Raw genomic sequence first — 23496 nt, forward strand, 5'->3', positions numbered from 1 at the left:
ACTTTGTGATTTTTAAGATTTTCCTCAAAATGTTATTTATACCGTAAGAAGTTTTTTCAAAACACCTCCAACCTATGTTTTTAAGGTAAAATACCCAAGGAGAATATTTTAGAACATGCTTTGCTTTTGTAAGGAGCAGAAAACTTTTCCTCTACTCTCTTTATGTTCGTTCACTGAGGGCCTGTGATTTAAACTGACATCAAAGAAATTAAATTGATACAAGGGAAGCCCTAAACTGGTACTAAACACATATGAATTCACTGATTTTAAATTTTAAATGCATAGGGACATCCCAGAAGGAAATGAATACCCAAATGAGTGATGATATTTGAGTTTATAAACTGGTAGAGTTCAGGCATGCTACCCCAAAATATGGCACCTTGGCATATTGAATATTATAAGCTGAAGAAATTTGAGAAAAGGCAAGTGTGGGGAGACTTTCTGACCTCCCTCTAGAGTAGGTCATAAAGCTGTGAGGAGTGAAGTGTCCTCCCCATACAGAGTAAAGGAGCAACCTTGTCTCTAAGACCCTGGAACCTGAATGAACAGGGCTTGCCATTTCCCTCAGTGTACTACACATAGCTCATACCCTTTGTGGGTCTATCACATTTCCCCACAACATTCCAATCTCTATCAAATCCAGAAATGCTCAAGTTTAACCATTTTTTTGGTCCCATTTCCTTATGAGGTGTCCCACGCTATATAAAACTTGGGTTAAATAACTTTGGAAGTCCTTCCTGGTGGCTCAGTGGTAAAGAATCTGCCTGCCAGTGCAGGAGACACAGGTTCAATCCCTGGTACAAGAAGATTCCACATGCCAGGGAGCAACTAAGCCTGTGTGCTACAACTCTTAAGCCCGTGCTCTAGAGCCTGGGAGGCACGACTACTAAGCCCATGCACAGCAACTACTGAAGCGTCCGTGCACTCCAGAGCCTGTGCTCTGCAGCAGGAGAAGCCACCGCAACGAGAAGCCCGCGCGCCACAACTACAGAGCGGCCCCCTCGCCACAACTAGAGAAAAGCCCACTCAGGACTGAAGACCCAGCACAGCCAAAAATAAAAATAAATAAATTAATTAAAAAATGATAACTCTGGAGGCTTTTCTCATAACGGATCTGTCTCTCATTACAGGGGCTCTGGCTGAGAATTAAGGAGGGTAGAGGAAAAAGATATTTTCCTCCTCTACAAAGGCATCTAGAAAGAGAATGGGGAGGGACAGAGGGGTACTTTTGGGAGAACAAATGACTTCTAAGAAATGGTAAGGATAAAGCACACTTATGGAAACACATATGGTCTACTTTTGCTTTTTTTTCTTTTTTAAGATCAATGGGTTCTTAGGAGAACAGTTGGGAGATTTGATAATTTTGTGACAAATGTCTGTCCGATGTGGTGGCCACTTTTCACTGAGAAAAGATTAGAGTTGCTTCCTGGGGAGGATTTATGACAACTGAGTTCTTTAGGGAGGCTCTGCTTCTAGGCAGATAAGGGATTTCAGGAGCTCAAATGCTTTCAGCTCAGAAAAATTCTTTTGAGAAGTATTTTGGGGGTGGCATGTTCCAATCTTTTTCACTTTAAAAAGATTTCTTTCCCTATTTTTACAGAATTAATATTTGCTCCATTTTGTATATCACTTCCAATTTCTTTTAACATCAAATTACTAAAAAAAAAAAAAAAAAAGAAAGAAAGAAAATCTTCACATGAACTTTGATTTTCATTCTCAGTGTTGAATTTGCTGGAAAGAGAGGACTTTGGGAGGCTAAATCTGTGAGGAACTTGGTATTATAAAACGTCTAGCTCAGAGGTTTTCCAAGGTTCTGGCTGAGACCACTGTCTCTAGTGAAGCTGATGCGGATGCCACTATGCAAAGCAGAGCAGACCCTCCGGCAAAACTGGAGTTAGGAGGAAGCCTGGAGAGATGCGTTTGCACCAGAAAATCATTGGCAAACCAATGGTCTAGCCCCAGGGATTGGTGAGTTTTCTGTGAAGAGTAGATAGGAACTATTCTAGGCTTTGCAAGCCAGGAGAATATTATATAAATATAAATTGATGATATTATATAGGTACTTATAGAACATTTAAAATGTAACCATTTACAAAAGATGAAAGCATTCTTAATTCATGGGTTATAACAAAAACAAGTGAAACAAAGACACTGTATTATTCCTCTTAATATGAGCACCTAGAAGATTTAAAATCACTCTTTTGTGAAAGTAAACAGAAAGTAGAGGCGTGGATGCCAGGGCTGGGGGTAGGGTGGTGGAGCATTATTGTTTAGTAGGGGACAGAGCTTCACAGTTACAAGATTAAGACAGTTCTGGAGATGGATGGTGGTGATGGTTGTACAACAGTGTAAATGCATTTAATGCCACTGAACTGTGCACTTATAAATAGTTCATATACACACTTGTGTGTGTGTGTGTGTGTGTGTGTGTGTGCTAAGTTGCTCCAGTTGTGTCTGACTCTTTGCAACCCCATGGACTATAGCCCACCAGGCTCCCCTGTCCATGAGATTTCTCCAGGCAAGAATACTGGAATGGGTTGTCATGCCCTCCTCCAGGGTATCTCTCTGACCCAGGGATTGGACCTGCATCTCCTGTGGCCCCTGCACTGCTGGCAGATTCTTTATAAAATAGATAACCAACAAGAACCTAATGTTGTAGCACAGAGGATGCTACTCAATATTTGTAATAACATAAAAGGGGAAAGAATCTGAAAAAGAAAAAATTATATAGATAGATAGATATTCAGCTATATATATACTGTGCTATACACTTGAAACTAACACATCATTATAAATCAACTACAATTCAATTAAAAAAATAAAAAATACTACCTCCCCCCAAAAATGGTTCAGATGGTAAATTTTATATTATATGCATTTTACCACAACTTTCAAAAGGGGAGGGACCCAAGGGGAAGCCAGCATTGGTACAGCCACTGCAGTCACCCTGTGACCGGGTGGGGATGGGGCAGGGGCAGTGCCTGGACAGAGCAGAATGCCCAGATAGCAGAATGAGAGGCTGGGAGCCAGACAGACATCCCTGGAAGACTCCAGCAGGAAGCAGCCTGGAGCCTTTCTCCCTTCAGCCTTTCTATTGTTTAAACTTGCTAAGTAAGATTTCTTGGTTAAGTGAAAGGGTCCTGGTAGACACAGCACTCAGTATGGGCTCTCCATCATGACTCTAATATGAGCTTCTCTCCTGTCCTCCTCTCCCCACAGGTTTTTTCATTCCTATTTACCTGAACTTTGGATACCCCCCTTCCAAATTTACGTGCTTTCTGATCTCATTTGAAGGCTCAGCCTTTGACCTGTGCCTTTTACAGGAAGAGAAGAGTGGTGGCTTTGTCCCCCAAATCCCATTCTGAAAACCTTACCCCCACTTCCTTGCTAAAGAGTCCCTTCCACCCACGGTGTCTCACACAGCTGCGAGCACAGGATTCAGGCCCAGTCAATCAATACAGTTCCTCGGACTCAGAGTGAAACTGTCAGAGAAGAGGCATTCATCTCCTGGCATTTCGAGGGATGCACATCACATCACACCCCCACATAAGCTTGGGGGTGGCTCTTGACCGGTCCAGCTCTGCCAATCTGATGGCCAAGTGCCAGACCCTGCCACTCCTTTCACCCTCCCTGTTCATTGCAACAACGGTGTCTGTACACAAGTGAACTTGTGTGCAAAAAGAAACAGACTCTCAGACATAGAGAACAGACTTGCGGTTGCCAAGGAGAAGGGAGTTGAGGGAGGGAGGTGGGGTGGGAGGTTGGAGGTAGCAGGTGTAATCTAATATGTATGGAATGGATCAACAACAAGGTCTAACACAGAGTACTATATTCAGTGTCCTATTATCAACCATAATGGAAAAGAATATTAAAAAAGAATGTATATATGTATATCTGAATCACTTTGCTGTACAGCAGAAAGGAATACACTGTAACTCAACTATACTTCAATAAAAAACATAATAATTCTTAAAAACAAACAAACAAAACAGTGGCATCTATAAGCTGCACCAGCGCAGAGCCTTAACTGATAAGAGTCATCCTAGGAGCCCACGACCCACAATCCAGTATAATAGGACACTGAATACAGTACTCTGTGCCAGACCTTGTTGTTGATCCATTCCATACGTATTAGATTACACCTGCTAACTCCAACCTCCCACCCCACCTCCCTCCCTCAACTCCCCTCTCCTTGGCAACTGCAAGTCTGTTCTCTATGTCTGAGAGTAGGAGTAGAAGCTGGAAGAGTTCATTGCTCCGAAACTAAGTAAATATTCCTGGGGAGGGGAAGGCAATGGGGCTGCGGTCTCTCATTTTCACCAAGTGTGTGAGGCACCTTTCTCCACTGACCCAGTGTCCCCTACGAGTGCCCTTTGAGAATGAAGTCTAGTACCAGACCTCAGGTGCCTGGCAGAGTTCTGATGCTTTCATCTGGTTTCTGTCCATCATTTTCCCCCACAGACAAACTTTAAATCTAGTACGTATTTTTTCAGTAGGTTCTACAGAATGACAAGGAAGACAGACAAAAGCTGGGGCCATTTCTCTCTGCCCGGCCCATCCTGCTTCTTATCCCCTGGTCACCAGTCCTGGCTGGAGTCAGTCCTGAGATGGCCACACCCAGCACAGTTCCCAGGCCTCCCACCTCGCTCAAGGATATGGCCTTTCAGCACAAATGAATGGAATTAGAATTAATTTTGATTTGCAACTATGAGTTCAATATCAAAGTTCCCTAAGGAATTAGCTGCCTCTAGCCAAGAATACCTGCCAGCTCAGGAAGAAATTTCACACTTGACTGCAATTCTCTTATCAATTCCATTAAAATCAGCATAGCCATTTGCCAAGCCTGTTGATTCTACCCTTAGATAAATAAGGAGAGGATAGGAAAAGAAAAGAAAGAAATCCCAAACTTGGAGTAAAATGAGCTATATCTACTTCTCACAAAAGTCTCCTCCCTGACATCAGTCCAGGCCCTCTGTGAAGAGGTTTATTGGAGGAAAAGCTTAGGAAGGATAACCTTCTTGCAGGCCTGACACCTCTACACAGCCAGAGGGAAGACAGGGTGGGGTGAAAGGAGCACGGCACTGCGGTGCAGTTCTCAGGAAACCTCATCCAGGCTGATGAGGAGGCCCTGGGGAAAACACTCCCACCAGAAGGGTCCTGTACTGGGAAGGAACGGCCCAGGTCTGGGGCCCCTGTCGTGCTCAATACTGACTGGGAGTGTGAACTAAAATATTGCCTGCCATGTCAGTAAACAAAGGATGTTACGGCCATCAAGTGGCCACATAACAGCTGCCCCAATAGACAGCAAGCCCTGAGGGAACCAGGGTGGAAACAGGATGCCCGCCATCTAGCAGTCAGTCACCGCAGCCACCCTGGATGTGCACCCTGAGGAGACTCAGGATGAGGAAAGCACAGGATACCAGCCCCAGAGAGCTGAGGCGCATGTCAAAGGAATGATCCCAACGAGCCCGGATGCTTGCGTCTTCCCATACACAGAAAAGTGCTAAGCTCATTAACTTTGTGTGTGTTAGTCTCTTAGTCATGTCTGACTCTTTGTGTGATCCTGTGGACTATAGCCCTCCAGGCTCCTCTGTCCATGGGGATTCTCTAGGAAAGAATAATGAAGTGGGTTGCCATTTCCTTCTCCAAGGGATCTTCCTGACCCAGGGATCGAATCCAGGTCTCCTACATGGCAGGAAGATTCTTTACCATCTGAGCTATAGGAACATCCCTCATTAACTTTAGATATCTGGTTTTATTTGATTAACAGCAATCTTTGATGTGCCAACCACCTGAATTTTTGCTGCAAAAACTCCTATATCCTGGCTCCAAGCTTGCCTCTTTGGAGCAGTCACTCAGAGTTCTCTGGGATGCACTGTTCTGGGTTTAAGTTCTCAGTTTTGTTCTCCAAATAAAACATAACTCTTGACTTTTTGGTCATGCTCCTTTATTCTTCAGCTGACAGGAGTAGCCTGTGGAGAACATGGCTCTAGCATGAAATCTCAAAGTACATCACCTGGTGACTATCTACCATCTACCCTCCCCACAGAAGCTTCTCTGGAATGGAGGTGAGAATAGTGTACTTCCATGGCCATCAAAGCCCCCCAACACCCCCGCCTGCCATGAATCCCAGATTGCTGCTCTGTCCCTCAACTCTACCAAGCATAACCTGCCCTGCTCCCTAGATGTCTTATTTACTAACCATTTCAATTAACACCCATCAGCAAGGAGATGCAGGGCATCATTCTGTGTGCAGCCAAAGTTGAGAACTTCTAGCCTATACTTAGAGTTTCTTGAACCAAAGACCTAGAAAAGATAAACTCATTCAAACTTCATCAACCACCTGCATACCATATAGTGATACAGTGATGAATTAGGACAGTTGTTTGAGAAACTGAAAGTTATAAGCTAGGGGTTCTCAATCTTGGCTGCACATAGGATGAGCTGGGCGCTTTAAATCAGGGGTCATTGAACTGTGACCTGCAAATCCAAAGCCAAATCCAGCCCACCACCTGTTTCTGTATGGCCCACAAGCTAAGAAAGGTGTTCACATTTTTAAATGTTTTGAAAAAGTGAAAAGACTATTTTAAACATCTGAAAATTATATGAAATGCAAATTGCAGTGTCCATAAATAAAGTTTTATTGGAACACAGCCATGCTCATTTAGTTACATATCCACTGTGGTTACTTTCACAGTACAACGGCAGAGTTGAGGAGATGCAACAGAAACCATAGGACCCATGAGCCTAGATAGAATATTTACTCTCTGGCCCTTTATGGAAGAAGTTTGCCAATCCCTGGGCTAAGGCGATAAGAATGTCCATAAGGGGACCTCCCTGGTGGTCTAGGGTGGTCTAGTGGCTATGACTCTGTGCTTCCAATGCAGGGGGCCAGGTTTAATCCCTGGTCTTGAACTTGATACCACATGTTGCAACTAAGAGTTCTCATGCAGCAACTGAAGACATTGCATACTGAAACGAAGATCCTCCGTGTCGTAAGACCCAGTGCAGCCAAATAAATAAATATTTTTTAAAAAAGAATGGCCACAGGATTTTACTATTAGAAGTATGTGGGACTCTGGTGTGAGGAGTGTCAAAGAGACCTCAGAACAGGTCCAGAAACCAGACTACATTAGGGACCCCCAGTTACCTGATACACCAGGAACCTGAGAAACACTGAATCCTACTGACCAAGAAGAGAGGACATGACAGATTCCATGTTGGCAATCCTGTTTGTGGCCTGCACTTTAAGGAAAGCCTAGCCTTTTAAGGAATTTAGGATGAAAAATACTCTGGATTGCCTCTGCAAAAGCATGTTTATACAACTCACTTTGCCAACTTCACTTTCTTCCTTGTTCCTAGATACTGTTCCTCAAGCCTCTAGCATTAACATCCTTCTCGCTGCCAAGTCTTTCACACGTATCTCCTTTTTCTATCTTTTCTGTCTTTGCTCCTCAGGTTCTATCTGATACATACATTTGGAAAGAATCTTTGACAATATGTAATGCTGACATAGCTTTGAAATCACAATGTATTACCTAAAAAGAATAAAAGGAAGAGCCTTGTTTGGTTTCAATCAGATGTGGATCAAGCCCCCAAGAGTACTGTCTATTTGGGAAAGCAAGAGATGTACAAAAATTATGGGTATGTCCAAGAGGCTTAAAATTCACTGTATGGAAATACAGGATCACTCAAGCTTGGAGAGAATGATGCTCAAGGAAGAATGTTTTCAATTCTGTCCCTTTTTTTCTGTGTTCTAAAAAAGGACTTCCAGGTTGAGCCATAATTGTCTCTAATGCTAACAGCCCATAACTACCCCTTTCATATCGTAACTGCCTGCCCTGGTTTCCTTTGTTTTCCTCAGAAAATGCTTTGGAATTCTCCCCACCTCAATCTGCATTTTCTCTTGGTGACAGTTTTTCATTTTGCAAAACTGAAAGTCTGTACCCATTAAACAAATCTCCATTGCCCCCTCCTTCCATCCCCTGGTAACTACTACTCTCAGTATCTTACATAAGTGGACTCATAGTATTTGTCCTTTAGTGACTGTCTTATTTAACTCAGCATAATGTCCTCAAGGTTCATCCATCCTGTAGCATGTGTTAGAATTTCTTTCCTTTTTAAGGCTGAATAATATCTCATTGTATGTATATACTCATTTTTTTCATCCATGCATTTGTTGATGAATTCTTAGGTTGCTTCCACATTTTGACTACTGGGAATAATGCTACTATGAACACGAGTGTACAAATATCTTTTGGAGATCCTGCTTTCAATTCTTTGGGGGTACATACCCAGAAGTGAAATTGCAGGTTCATGTGGTAAAACTATGTTTAATTTTTCAAGGATTCACCATACTGTTTTTCACAGCATCTGTACCATTTTACATTTCTACCAAGAGTGCACAATGGCTCCAGTTTCTCCACATTGTGTATGAATTCTTGAGGAGGTATCTGTCTTTCCTTTAGTCAAATGTGAAATGTAATAGAAAAATTCACATTTTGACATATGGATATAGGAGGTTGGAAGCACTTTTAAAAGGTACCAAGAAAACTAGAATGCTTGGCTTCCTCAAGGATTTTAAAATCTTAATTGTTGGCAGTAAATATAATGACATATCAAGAAGTCTTGGAAGAGAAAGATGAACCCTGAAAAGGCCAACCTAAGATGTCTCTTTTTTTAAAAGTCTAGATGCTCTTCATTAGCAGGTTATGGAAGGAAATTGAGGTGTTAGAGGAGACTGGAGAAGGTGGGATACAAGTTGGCAGGGCCCATCAACAAATGTTTCTCTAACCAAGCTTGAGTCAGCGTCTGGTGTCATTAGAAACCATGACATCAACAAAATCTACAGCTTGTGGGTCAGGCTGTTTTCTGTCCAAGAAATCAACGTTGAATATTCATTGGATGGACTGTCACTGAAGCTGAAGCTCCAATACTTTGGTCACCTGATGCAAAGAGCCAACACACTGGAAAAGACCTGACACATTGGAAAAGACCCTGATGCTGGGAAAGATGGAAGAGAAAAGAAGAAGGGGTCGACAAAGGACGAGATGGTTAGATAGCATCACTGACTCAATGGACATGACTTTGAGCAAACTTCAGGAGAGTGGACAGAAAAGCCTGGCATGCTGCAGTCCGTTCCATGCTTAGTCACTCAGTTGTGTCCAACTCTTTTCGACCCCATGGACTGTAGCTCACCAGGCTCTTCTGTCCATGGGGGTTTTCTAGGCAAGAATACTAGAGTGAGTTGCCATCCCGTCCTGCAGGGGATCTTCCCAACCCAGGGATCAAATCCAGGTCTCCTGCATTTGCAGGCAGATTCTTTACCATCTGAGCCACCAGGGAAGCCCATGAACACTGGAGTGGGTAGCCTATCCCTTCTACAGGGGATCTTCCCAACCCAAGGATCGAACCAGTCTCTCCTGCATTGCAGGCGGATTCTTTACCAGCTGAGCCTGCAGGGAAGCCCTGCAGTCCATGAGGTTGTAAAGAGTCGCACATTGAACAATGACAACATTTTCCATAACCAAGGGGGCCAAGCCTATAAAAAGAAGGATGCAGCGGTTCTCTTACCAAAAATAGTAAAACAGAGTAGAAAATGAGCAGTGTATAGAAGGAAAGCAAATTACTAAAGGAAAACATTTGCTGGGGCTATCTCTGTGCCATACACCATTTGAGCACTTTTAATATTCTTAATTTTATTCCTCTCACAACTGCAGGAAGTAGACACATTCTGTTCCTATTATGATGAAGAAACTAAGGCACTGATTGCTGAAGTAACTTGCTCAAGGAAAACATAGGGTCCAGGCAGTACCCAGCTGAGCCCAGGTGTTTAACATTACTGCACTGCCTCCCAGTAAAGTGCTGGTAACATATGGAGAAAAGGACCTTACTTCTTGCTGGGGCGTCAGAGTCTTCTTGGACTGTGGGCGATGAATGACTTACAGGCTTTGTTAAGAATTAGGAAGGAAAAACAGTTTCAATGAAGGGATAAACATAAAAAAGTTAAGCCATTATCTTTCCTCTTTCTCTCCAGTTTCCTTTGGAATGGAAATGGGATCCCTTCCCCAGCGCCCACAGTTCGTTCCTCACAGCGGGCACTTGGATGACAGGTGAGGGTGCCAATAGGGACAGACATGGATAGAGAACTCATCTGAAAAGAGCTTGGGAGTCTCCCTCTGGTCTTTCCAGTTACCTAAGCCGATGTATTTTCCTTTTTGGTTAGGTATAAATAGTTTGTAGAACAGAAGCCTGAAAGCAAGTGGTTAGGATAGAAAAATTTCATACCAGAACCTTTGGGGCAGAAACTGAATCTTCATTCCCTTCGTGCTTCCCTCACCTTCCCTAAAACTAGATCCCGACAAAGAAGATGCTTTGGGCATGGCAAGCAGAAAATGTCAGGATTCTTGGGACGTCCCAGTAATGGCTGGGAAGAGAACAAGCACACCATCCCTTCCTTAGGCTTCTAGTGTTGTCTTGCTGCTGCTGCTGCTGCTGCTAAGTTGCTTCAGTCGTGTCCAACTCTGTGCGACAGCATAGATGGCAGCCCACCAGGCTCCCCCATCCCTGGGATTCTCCAGGCAAGAACACTGGAGTGGGTTGCCATTTCCTTCTCCAATGCATGAAAGTGAAAAGTGAAAGTGAAGTCACTCAGTCATGCCCGACTCTTAGTGACCCCAAGGACTGCAGCCCACCAGGCTCCTCTGGTGGGGTCTATTTGTCAGCCATGTCCCCAGACCAGGCAATCTCAGGGCAGCCACATCCTGGCAAGCAGTCATGCAGATGTTTAATATGTGCTAAGTTGCTTCAATCGTGTCCAAATCTTTGTGACCCTAGGTACCATAGCCCACCAGGCTCTTCTGTCCATGGGATTCTCCAGGCAAGAATAGTGGAGTGATCTGCCATACCCTCCTCCAGGGGATCTTCCCAACCCAGGGATCAAACCCACATCTTTTATGTCTCCTACACTGGCACATGAGTTCTGTACTACTAGCGCTACCTGGGAAGTCCATGATGTTTAACATATTAATATTATTTTTATGTTAATGAAAGGAAAAGATATGCCCTTGGGGAATGTTTTCAGAAGCCCTTAGGAAAACAAAACATTTGATGGGTTTTGTTGAGAAAAGAAATTGAGAGGAACCTACAATCTTTTTAATGTCTTGTTCTCAAAGTGTGATCCATGAATCATAGCATCAGCAAGGCCTGGGAATCTGCTAGAAATGCAAATCCTTGGGCCTCAGCAATCTTTCTTTTAATTAGCCCTGTGGATGACTTGAGGTCCATTTTAATGCATTTGAGAACCACAAGAAAAGAATGTAAGAATTGTAATCCACTCCATTCCTTGTTGGAGAAGGAAATGGCAACCCACTCAGGATTCTTGCCTGGAAAATCCTATGCACAGAGAAGCCTGGCGGGCTACAGTCCATGGGGTCACAAAGAGTCGGATACAACTTGGTGACTATACAACAACAACCACTCTTTCTATGAAAGCATCTTTGATTTGTGATGCTCTATGTTTTAGCATATACTAACTCTGCATCAAAAAGTTGAGCAGAATTAAATTTAACAGAAGGAAGTGATAAGGCTGTTTGGCAGCAAAGGAGTCCAGCAACTCTCTCAGTTTATTCTAATATGACTGTTCTACAAAACAGGAGCAGCTCCAGGAATTCCAACACCTTGGGAGAACAGTTCTAAACATCTGTCTCTCTGTTCAAAGCTTCAAAAGCAGGACTATCAGTCACTTACATTTTAGAGAAAATTAAACATACCTTCTCCCTGATGGTAGAAACATTAAATAATCTCAGTGACTACATCAACAAGAAAAAGCATGATATTCTTCCAGGGGGCTGTGAAAGGAATGTGGAAGACTGGGAGGGATTGTTTGATTCTGAAATTGAAGAAATTCACTTTTTTAACTCCTTCCCTGTTATTCAATAACAACTCTCAATCCCTCAGTTAAGGGGGCATTGGAAGGGTAACCCAGGGGAGCCTAACAGGCAAGCAAAACAAAGCTGAAGTCTACCTTAGGGTATTAGACTCTCGGAGGGAGGGAAACCCAGTCAGGATGCCCCACAGCAAAATGGCAGCTCTCTCTGACATAACACTGGGTTGGGGGCTTTGCTGCCTTCTACCAGGACTATCCCCTAAACCTGTTGTCTCTGATGCCCTTTCTGAATGAAACCCAAGCTCCCATTCTCATTCTGTTCACTGCCTTCCTTCCTGGGAGCAGCGCCAGCACTTTGCTATGGAGACCAGAAGGTACATTCTCAGCCTGCTCTTCGAACGTGGGGAAAACAACAGCAAGGGTAGATGGCTGTTTGGCAGGTTGGTATCCACTTATTGCCAGGTAACCTGGCACACAAATGAATAGAAATCTGATTGTAAAGAGGAACAAATACATTTGAAATGCCTTTTTGAAAAATAACATAAGTTTAAGGATAAAAGAGGACACCTCTGATTGACTCCCAACTTCCAGCCTGTTTCCACCACACCTAAATGCCCTTGGGCTGACTGCAGACAGAACTTTAATCAGTTAGCCAAGGTCAATGCCAGACACACATTCCCACAGCTGAGCTAACCGGGGTGGGCCCCTTAAGGGTCCTTTCCACTGATACTTCTGAATTGTGGTGCTGGAGAAGATTCTGGAGAGTCCCGTGGACAGCAAGGAGTTTAAACCAGTTAATCTTAAAGGAAATCAATCCTGAATATTCATTGGAAGGACTGAAACTCCAATACTTTGGCCACTTGATTTGAAGATCTGACTCACTGCAGAAGACCCTGCTGCTGGGAAAGATAGAGGGCAGGAGAAGGGGAAGACAGAGGATGAAATGGTTGGATGGCATCACCAACTCTATGGACATGGGTATGAAAAAACTCAGGGAGATAGTGAAGGACAGGGAAGCATGGCGTGCTGCAGATCATGGGGTCACAAAGAGTCAGAAATGATTTAGCAACTGAACAACAACAAAGGGTGATCAAGGAATCCCATTCATGGAGGAGAGGAGGGGCTCCATGACACAAGCCCCACCAATGAGGTGTCATGGGAACAAGCACTCCTCGCCCAGTAAAACTGTCCCCTCCAAAATCAGATCTGGACAGCCTGCACACTCACGAACTCTAGTCTCCTCTGCTCAAATCGTCAAGCTCTCCACCTCTCAAAGCTTCTCTGAGACTTTACTGTGCACACATGGGCAGAAATTGCCACCTTTACCATCATTGTTGCTGGATCAAATGTGTGTGGTTATGACAGTCTCAGTGCCACTCACTCCCTCTTGCCTCCTACTTCCTGTCAAAATGACTGTCTCCCACTCCAGAATGAAGAGAGTTCCCTAGAGAGTTCCCTAAAGAGTTCCCAGGTCTTTCCTGCCTTGGCAGAGGCTGGGCGCACTCCCAGGGGCATGGAGGATCCAGCGTAAGGAATTCTTACGAGAAGCGAGTGGAGCCAGAGTTCACAGGTAAGGCCATATGCTGCTTCCACCAGGTTGCCTGGGTCACTATGACAGGGTAACAGCTGCCCCTCCCCACAAGATTTCCTTGTTCAGAGGTGGGATCCTGGCCCCACCAGCTTCTCCCAGCTCGCGTCCCATCTCAGGTCCAGGACTAGACCACCAGAGGGGCGCTCTCTGCCCTGTCTTCAAGGATGCAAGACATTCAGACTCCAGAAAGTGAGACAAATTCTTAAGAAGAGATAAACAAAAAACAGAACGAACCCATACATGATTTTCATCCTTTGCCACCACTGAACTGTATAAAAATAAGGGGACCAAATTCCTAGACACTGTGAATTATCACAACTTGCCTTCTGCCAGGATGCTCCACTTCTAGAGTAGAGAGAGAACCATCCCAAACCCAGGCTGCTTCCTCTGCAGTGGTTCCCAGAGGAGGAGGGGGCTGTCTCCAGATGGCTCTGGGCAGGCAGTGAAGTTGACGGGTGTTGGAAGGTGCTGTTGAGAGGCCCATAATTGCCCCAACCAGATTCCTGTCTGAGCTGGCAAGGAGAGCTGCTCAGCTCCCTATTGCACTGTCATCAATCATGGACTTGGAAAAAACTTACGTTTTGAGAGTTTATTATCAACTCTTAATGAAAATATATGGGTTTCACAAATAGTCTGAAAAATACAGAGTGTCTGAGAATGTGAAATGGCAAAATTGTTTGATCAAGATACGAGGGCAGAAGTGATTGCCTGATTATAGCTGAGAGCAGAGTGAGGAGACAGGCCATGGGACCATCAACACACAGGAGATAACGATCCCTGTGCAGCTCCAGTGTGGATGGGAGAAGCCTGCTCCAGGAGGTACCAGATGCCTTTGCATAAATAAAAATCATGGAAATAAGTGGGATTTCCCTGGTGATCCAGTGGTTAAGAATATGCCTTGCAAGATGGGGGGTGCAGGTTCAATCCCTGGTCAGGGAACTAATGTTCCACATGCCACAGAGCAACTAAGTCCACGCACCTCGGCTGACAAGCTCGGGCTTCAAGTAGAGCGTCCACGTACCACAGTGAAGATTCAGCACGGCAAAAAGAAAAAAAAAAAAAAATCAGAGAAGCAGGCTTCTATATTAGTTGTTTGAGGAGGGCCCTGCCAACCCAGTTTCATTCATCATGCCTGAGAAGCTGGAAGCATTATCCTCATTTTACAGATAAGGAAATTGAGGCTCAGAGATGTGAAGTGGGGTCTTACTAGGATTCAAACTCTGGTTCTAGAGCTTGGGCTCTTAACTAATAGTTGACAAAAAAAATTTTTTTTGTATGTACTGGTGTTCATTGCACCTTTTTTAAAAAATTGTAATTGACTTCTAATGCTATATTAGTTTCAGGGGCACAACAAAGTGATTCAGATTTATACGTATATTCTTTTTCAGATTCTTTTCCATTATAGGTTACGACAAGATATTGAATATAGTTCCCTGTGCTATAGAGTAGGTTCTTCTTGCTCATCTACTTCATACACCATAGTGTGTATCTGTCAATCCCAAGCTCCTAATTTATCCCTCCCTTACTGTCCCCTTTGCTAACCATCAGTTTGTTTTCTATGTCTGTGAGTCTGTTTCTGTTTTATAAATAAGTTCATTTGTATTATATTTTGGATTCTACATAAAGTGATATCACAGGATATTTATCTTTCCCTGTCTGACTTACTTCACTCAGTATGACGATCTTTAGGTCCATCCATGTTGCTGCAAATGCCGTTATTTCATTCTTTTTTTTATGGCTGAGTAGTATCCCATTGTGTATATGTACCACATCTTCTTTATATAGTCATCTGTCAGTGAACACTTAGGTTGCTTCCATGGCTATTGTGACTAGTGCTGCTATGAATATAGGGGTGCATGTACCTTTTTAAATTAAAGTTTTTGTCTTTTCTGGCCAACATTTTTTTTATATATATAAATGGCTGAAGAGTACCTACCTTTGGCTTTGTGACTGCATATAACCTGTGTCTTTGTGCTTTTTTTTTTTTCTTTTGGTCTTTGTAATTATTTAAAAATGTGGAAACCACTCTTAGTTCTCTGGCAGTACCAAATCAGGTGACCAACTGTATCTGGCCTATGAGCTAGAGTTTGCCAACCCTTGCTCTTCACCATTGTACCATATTTTCATCTAATTTGTGAACTTCAGCAAACTTTTCTCCTCTCTCTGTTGCAGAAATGGGTTTAAAAGCAACACAAAAAGGGAAACAGGGAAATGGAAGGCAGCCTTAAGTCAAGTTCCCAGCACCCTAGGAATTTTAATATATACTCTAGTTACTACTCTTGGAGAAGGAAATGGTAACCCACTCCAGTTACTACTCTAGTGACTTCTCTGTGATTTTACTTTAGACAAATCCTTCCAAACTCTAAGGCTGTGATAACCAAATAACAAGCTACTTCAGATCCTTTTTGGAACAAGGTGAGTGTAATTAAATAAACAAAAGAACAGTGCAAAATCACACCTAATCATTCACGGGAACTAGATGTGCAAAGGGTGACATCATTTGCTAACTTTAATCTAAAGCTTCTCCCCTTTAATGATTTTAATGGACAAGGCTAATTTTAAACACATGAAGCAGAGGATAAAGAAATAACTCTTACCATGTGCATTTTGTCTTAATTAGAGCTCTCTCTCCAACTTTGAGGGTGGTATTATTCCATTTATCCATTAGAATGTGTTGGACTTTAAGTAACAAAAGGCCAACTTCAAAGTGGCTCAAGCAATAAAGACCTGGCTCCCTTCACAACCAGAAGGTAAAACACCAGGCAGACCCCAGGGGTCGTTGGTCCAGGTCCTCTAGTCTCCTCAAGGATCCCAAGGACTCTTAGCTCTGTCTTCTAAAATATAGGCTGAATTTTTTATTTTAAGGGTGATCCCCCTTAAAATTCATAGGATTCTATGATTTATAGAATCTGTGTTCTCAATAGATGGAATACAGATGGAGAAAGACAGAAAGAGGAGAGTCCTTCTTCCCCACCCATCAAACTCACTCTGTTCCTTTAGTCTAAAAGAGCCAATTTAGAAAAATAGGTGGTTTTGGTAGGTCCATATTCCTGAACTGGCAAGAGGGATGGAAATTCCAGGTTCCTCTGGAACCCAGGTGATTTCAGAATGTGTTGGGTTTGCTCCAATAAGAGACAGTCCCAACATATCCATGCTTTGCTCTTGTCCATTAGAGTCCACAGAGGGCTCTGCTCAATATCACCCACACTGCAGGACTCAGAGTGTAGAAGCCACCACCCTCTGGAGCACTGCTGATCACTGTAAGAGAGAGAGTTCTGTAGAGTCAAGCACTGGCAATTCAATTCCCCAGCCTGAACATAACACACACCATATCCATCCACAACATATTCTTCAGGACTGATCATACTGCTTACTCAACCACCATGTGGCCAGAAGGAGGAAGAACCAGAAATACCTGGAAACAGCATCAATAACCACCATGGGAGATGATCTGTGCCACTACACAAGTGACGGAAGAGGAAAGGAGTTTTGAAGAGAAAAGCCAAACATATACTACATTACCAGTTACAGAGAAACAAACAGAAGTTCGGAGCAAAAAGTAAAATCCCAAAAGAGAGCAGAGACAACAAAAAGACCAGTCTAGCAGATCCAACATTTGAATATCAGGAATTCCCAGAATGAAAAAAGAAAATGGAGAGAAGGAAATTATCTAAGAATTAATTCCAGAAGATTTCTAAAAATTAAAAGATATGTCTTTCTATATCAAAGGGACTTAGCAAATGCTAAGCATAAAGATTGAAAATGGTACCACAGCAAGATACTAGCATCATAAAATTCTGAAACACCAGGGACAAAAAAAGAGATCCTGCAAGTTTCCAGAAAGAAAATTTCAAAAACTAGTTTCATAAAATTATTTGGACATGAGACTCAGAATGGTATTGGATTTCTCAACAGCATTGTTAAAATAAGAAGATAATGAGTCAAAGGCTTCCTGATGGCTCAGTGGTGGTAAAGAACCTGCCTGTCAATGCAGGAGGCTCAAGAGAGACGTGGGTTCAATCCCTGTGTTGGGAAGATCCTCTGGAGGAGGAAATAGCAACCCACTCCAATATTCTTGCCTGGAGAATTCCATGGACAGAGAAGCCCGGTGGGCTATTGTCCAAAGGGTCACAAAGAGTTGGACACAACTAAGCAGCTAAGCACACAATGGGTCAAAGTTTTCACAATTCAAAGAAAAAACTATTTCCAACCTAACACTGTATAAACAGTAAAATTCTCAGGCAAGTGGGTAAAAGAAAACATTTTCAAATGTATTCAGCAAGGATGATGAAGGGAAGCTTCAAGAGGGCAGCTTAAGAGATGGCAACCAAAGCTAGAGAGTGGCCAATCCAGAACAAAGAAGGAAAGATTCTGATTCTGAAAGAAGATTAAATTAACAGAATGTCTAATGTGTTTGAATGCATGGAAAGAGATTTACACACCTGGGGAAATGTTTAGCATTGTATTAATATTTGCATAAAATTATACTAAGTTTTTAAAGTCAGTTATTTGGTCTAGGCAATACAAGATGTTGGGCAAAAAGGAAAAATAATCGCACAGTTACTACATGAATTGGATATGATTAGCAATTACATTGGGCTTCCCTGGTGGCTCAGACGGTAAAGTCTGCCTGCAATGCAGGAGACCCGGGTTTGATTCCTGGGTCGGGAATATCCCCTGGAGAAGGAAACAGCAATCTACTCCAGCACTCTTGCCTGGAAAATCCCATGGACAGAGGAGCCTGATAGGCTACAGTCCATGGGGTCGCAGAGAGTCGGACATGACTGAGCGATACCAATGCAAATCCTGCATGCAGCTTAAACATAAATCACAAAAGAATCATATCAGGAGGAAAAAGGGATGGTGGGTGTTTTGTGTGACTGGGACAAGGCAGAAAAATGATCATAAGCTAAAACTTTTTCTTATCTAACAAGAAGTCAACAATGGCTAAAACTGAAAGAAAAAAAAATCAAGAAAGTAATATAAGCATGTTACTTAGAGATACACCAGTAGATACCAAAAGAATCAACAACAGTTGAAATATTTGCTCAAGTAGCAGGAAATGGTGGCAGATACACAAAGGGTGGCTATTTTTTACAGCATGACAAACTATTTGATGGATGTGCATGTATATTTTGATAAAATAACACCAAAATTTAAAAAATAACTTGAGGAGAAATGAGAGACTATTCAATAAATAGTGTTGTAATGACTGAGCAACTGCACTGAACAACAGAGGAGAAATATAAATTATTTACAGCCTCTGCTGCAGCAGCAAAGGTTTCCATAACACCAATGAGCTCAATTAGGTTGCCATCATCTTCATTACCTTCACCATAGTCTGGCTTCATGTCAAACAACAAAGAGGGAACACAGCCCCACCCATCAACAGAAAATCGGATTAAAGATTTACTGAGCATGGCTCCCTCATCAGAATAAGACCCAATTTCCCCTCAGTCAGTCTCTCCCATCGGGAAGCATCCATAAGCTTCTTATCCTTATAAATCAGAGGGCCAACAGAATGAAAACCACAATCACATAAAACTAATCAAACTAATCACATGGACCACAGCCTTGTCTAAAAAAAACTATGAGCCATGCCATGCAGGGCCCCCCATCATGGATGGGTCATGCTGGAGAGTTCTGACAAAATGGGGTCCACTGGTGAAGGGAATGGCAAATCACTTCAGCACTCTTGCCTTGAGAACCCAACGAACTGTTCAGTTCAGTTGCTAAATCGTGTCTGACTCTTTGTGACCCCAGAGACGGCAGCACGCCAGGCCTCCCCGTCCATCACCAACTCCCGGAGCTTACTCAAACTCATGTCCACCGAGTCGGTGATGCCATCCAACCATTTCATCCTCTGTTGTCCCCTTCTCCTCCTGCCTTCAATCTTTCCCAGCATCAGGGTCTTTTACAAAGAGTCAGTTCTTCGCATGAGGTGGCCAATGTATTGAAGTTTCAGCTTCAACATCAGTCCTTCCAATGAATATTCAGGATGGATCTCCTTTAGGATGGACTTGTTGGATCTCCTTGAAGTCCAAGGGACTCTCAAGAGTCTTCTCCAACACCACAGTTCAAAAGCATCAATTCTTTGGCACTCAACTTTCTTTATAGTCCAACTCTCACATCCATACATGATTACTGGAAAAACCATAGCTTTGACTAGATGGACCTTTGTTGGCAAAGTAATGTCCCTGACTTTTTAATATGCTGGCTAGGTTGGTCATAACTTTTCTTCCAAGGAGCAAGCATCTTTTAATTTCATGGCTACAGTTACCATCTGCAGTGATTTTGGAGCCCCAAAAAATAAAGTCAGAGAGTGTTTCCACAGTTTCCCCACCTATTTGCCATGAAGTGATGGGACCAGATGCCATGATCTTAGTTTTCTGAATGTTGAGCTTTAAACCAACTTTTTCACTCTCCTCTTTCACTTTTATTGAGGCTCTTTAGTTCTTCTTCACTTTCTGCCATAAAGGTGGTGTCATCTGAGTAGCTGAGTATTGATATTTCTCCCGGCAATCTTGATTCCAGCTTGTGCTTCATTCAGGCCAGAGTTTCTCATGATGTACTCTACATATAAGTTAAATAAGCACAGTGGCAATATACAGCCTTGACATAATTCTTTCCTGGTTTGGAACCAGTCTGTTCTTCCATGTCCAGTTCTAACTGTTGCTTCTTGACTTGCATACAGATTTCTCAGGATGAAGGTCAGGTGGTCTGGTATTCCCATCTCATGAAGAATTTTCCAGTTTGTTGTGATCCACAAATCAAAGGCTTTGGCATAGTCAATAAAGCAGAAATAGATGTTTTTCTGAAACTTTCTTGCTTTTTTGATGATCCAATTGATGTTGGCAATTTGATCTCTGGTTTCTCTGCCTTTTCTAAATCCAGCTTGAACATCTGGTAGTTCACAGTTCACATACTGTTGAAGCCTGGCTTGGAGAATTTTGAGCATTACCTTGCTAGCTTGTGAGATGAGTGCAATTGTGTGGTAGTTTGAACATTCTTTGGCATTGCCTTTCTTTGGGATTGGAATGAAAATGGACCTTTTCCAGTCCTGTGGCCACTGCTGAGTTTTCCAAATTTGCTGGCATATTGAGTGCAGCACTTTTACAGCATCATGTTTGAGGATTTGAAATAGCTCAACTGGCATTCCAAAACTTGCACTAGCTTTGTCCGTGTTGATGTTTCCTAAGGTTCACTTGACTTCACATTCCAGGACGTCTGGCTCTAGGTGAGTGATTACACCACTGTAGTTATCTGGATCATGAAGATCCTTTGTGTATAATTCTTCTGTGTATTGTTGTCACCTCTTCTTAACATCTGCTTCTGTTAGGTCCATACCATTTCTGTCCTTTATTGTGCCCACGTTTGCATGAAATGTTCCCTTGGTGTCTATAATTTTCTTCGGGAGATCTCTAGTCTTTCCCAGTCTATTGTTTTCCTCTATTTCTTTGCATTGATCACTGAGGAAGGCTTTCTTATGTTTCCTTACTATTTTTTGGAACTCTACATTCAAAGATATATCTTTCCTTTTCTCCTTTGCCTTTCACTTCTCTTCTTTTCTCAGCTATTTCTAAGGCCTCCTCAGACAACCATTTTACCTTTTTGCATTTCTTTTTCTTGGAGATGGTCTTGATCACTGCCTCCTGTACCCTGTCATGAACATCCGTCCATTGTTCTTCAGGCACTCTGTTAATCAGATCTAATCCCTTGAATATATTAGTCACTTCTACTGTATAAGGGATTTGATTTAGGTCATACCTGAATGGTCTCATGTTTTTGGAAGTGAGTGTTTGCTATGACCAGTGCATTCCCTTGGCAAAACTCTATTAGCCTTTGCCCTGCTTCATTCTGTACTCCAAGGCTAAGTTTGCCTGTTACTCTGGGTGTTTCTTGACTTCCAACAACACAAGAGAAGACTCTATGCATGGACATCACCAGATGCCCAACACCGAAATCAGATCGATTATATTCTTTGTAGCTGAAGAAGGAGAAACTCTATACAGTCAGCAAAAACAAGACTGGGAGCTGACCGTGGCTCAGATCATGAACTCATTGCCAAATTCAGATTTAAATTGAAGAAACTGGGGGAAACCACTAGACCATTTAGGTATGACCTAAATAAAATCCCTTATGATTATACAGTGGAAGTGACAAACAGATTTAAGGGACTAGATCTGATAGAGTGCCTGATGAACTATGCATGGAGGTTTGTGACACTGTACAGGAGACAGGGATCAAGACCATCCCCAAGAAAAAGAAATGCAAAAAAGCAAAATGGCTCTCTGAGGAGGCCTTAGAAATAGCTGAGAAAAGAAGAGAAGTGAAAAAGCAAAGGAGAAAAAGCAAGATAATCCATTTGAATGCAGAGTTCCAAAGAATAACAAGAAGAGATAAGAAAGCTTTGCTCAGTGATCAATGCAAAGAAATAGAGGAAAACAATAGAATGGGAAAGACTTCAGATTTCTTCAAGAAAATTAGAGATACCGAGGGAACATTTCATGCAAAGATGGGCTCAATAAAGGACAGAAACTGTATAGACCTAATAGAAGCAGAAGATACAAAGAAGACGTGGCAAGAATAGAGAGAAGAACTGTACGAAAAAGATCTCCATAACCCAGATCATCACAATGGTGTGATCACTCACTTAGAGCCAGACATCCTGGAATATGAAGTCAAATGGGCCTTAGGAAGCATCACTATGAACAAAGCTAGTGGAGGTGACAGAATTCCAGTTGAGCTATTTCAAATCCTGAAAGATGATGCTGTGGAAGTGCTGCACTCAATATGCCAGCAAATTTGGAAAACTCAGCAGTGGCCACAGGACTGGAAATGGTCAGTTTTCATTCCAATCCCTAAGAAAGGCAATGCCAAAGAATGTTCAAACTACTGCACAATTGCACTTAGCTCACACACTAGTAAAGTAATGATCAAAATTCTCCAAGCCAAGCTTCAGCAATACATGAACTGTGAACTTCCAGATGTTCAAGCTGGTTTTAGAAAAGGCAGAGGAACCAGAGATCAAATTGCCAACATCCATTGGATCATCAAAAAAGCAAGAAAGTTACAGAAAAACTTCTATTTCTGCTTTATTGACTATGCCAAAACTTTTGAATGTGTATATCACAATAAACTGTGGAAAATTCTGAAAGAGATGAGAATACCAGACCACCTGACCTCCCTTTTGAGAAACCTGTATGCAGTTCAGGAAGCAACAGTTAGAACTGGACATGGAACAACAGACTGGTTCCAAATAGGAAAAGGAGTACGTCAAGAGTTTATATTGTCACTGTGCTTATTTAACGTATATGTAGAGTACATCATGAGAAACTCTGGCCTGAATGAAGCACAAGCTGGAATCAAGATTGCCAGGAGAAATATCAATAACCTCAGATATACAGATGATACCACCCTTATGGAGGAAAGTGAAGAAGAACTAAAGTGCCTCTTGATGAAAGTGAAAGTGGAGAGTGAAAAAGTTGGCTTACAGCTCAACATTCAGAAAACAAAGATCATGGCATCTGGTCCCATCACTTCATGGCAAATAGATGGAGAAACAGTAGACATAGTGGCTGACTTTATTTTGGGGGGCTCCAAAATCACTGCAGATAGTGATTGCAGCCATGAAATTAAAATAAACTTACTCCTTGGAAGTAAAATTATGACCAACCTAGATAGCATATTAAAAAGCAGAGGCATTACTTTGCCAACAAAGGTCCGTCCATCTTGCCAAAGCTATGGTTTTTCCAGTAGTCATGTATGGATATGACAGTTGAACTATAAAGAAAGCCGAGCACTGAAGAATTGATGCTTTTGAACTGTGGTATTGGAGAAGACTCTTGAGAATCCCTTGTACTGCAAGGAGATCCAACTAGTCCATCCTAAAGGAAATCAGTCCTGAATATTCATTGGAAGGAATGATGTTGAAGCTGAAACTCCAATACTTTGGCCACCTGATGCGAAGAGCTGACTCATTTGAAAAGACCCGGATGCTGGGAAAGATTGAAGGCTG

This window comes from Bos taurus, chromosome 2 (assembly GCF_002263795.3).
Source record: "Bos taurus isolate L1 Dominette 01449 registration number 42190680 breed Hereford chromosome 2, ARS-UCD2.0, whole genome shotgun sequence".
In the NCBI taxonomy this organism is placed as follows: domain Eukaryota; kingdom Metazoa; phylum Chordata; class Mammalia; order Artiodactyla; family Bovidae; genus Bos; species Bos taurus.